Source organism: Gigantopelta aegis, chromosome 4 (assembly GCF_016097555.1).
Source record: "Gigantopelta aegis isolate Gae_Host chromosome 4, Gae_host_genome, whole genome shotgun sequence".
Lineage (NCBI taxonomy): Eukaryota > Metazoa > Mollusca > Gastropoda > Neomphalida > Peltospiridae > Gigantopelta > Gigantopelta aegis.
In genome coordinates this window covers 10,797,773-10,798,538 of record NC_054702.1, presented here as the reverse complement: position 1 = coordinate 10,798,538, position 766 = coordinate 10,797,773, and positions in this window count along the sequence as shown.

Genomic DNA, 766 nt, shown 5'->3' with positions numbered 1-766 from the left:
TACCAACTCCAAACCCTGAGTGCTCCGCAAGGCTCAGTGGGTAGGTGTAAACCACTTGCACCGACCAGTGATCCATAACTGGTTCAACAAAGGCCATGGTTTGTGCTATCCTGCTTGTGGGAAGCGCAAATAAAAGATCCCTTGCTGCTAATCGAAAAGAGTAGCCCATGAAGTGGCGACAGAGGGTTTCCTCTCAAAATCTGTGTGGTCCTAAACCATATGTCTGACGCCATATAACTGTAAATAAAATGTGTTGAGTGCGTCGTTAAATAAAGCATTTCTTTCTTTCACATGCAGTGTATTTACATTGCACGATAGTAGCTATTTATAGATTATTTGTTGCTGACGTGATACGAAATGTAGGCTACTAAGTAAACTAAAAATGACTGAAAAAATATTTCATTTGTTAAAAAAATAAAATAATAATAATAATAATAATTAATTAAATAAATAAAACACTTATATCAGATATAAACACTACTCATACATTCAATCCAAATAATATACTTAGCTACATTTCTTGTAGAGTACAAATTCAGCATGATTTGCGATTAGCACGTTCAACGATTGAATGACTGATGTGGTATGGAATGAATGGAATGATTGTTTAACGTGCACATTCAGAGCAAGCTGTTGTAGCGCACGTTTGTCCTAGGCACAGGTGCCGGCCTCGGCCAATCTCATTAAAATTAGCTCTACTGGTCTCCCAGTAAATCTAACAGCATTGCGTGGACTCCCATGTCTAGGTGACATTTCGTCCGGAAAT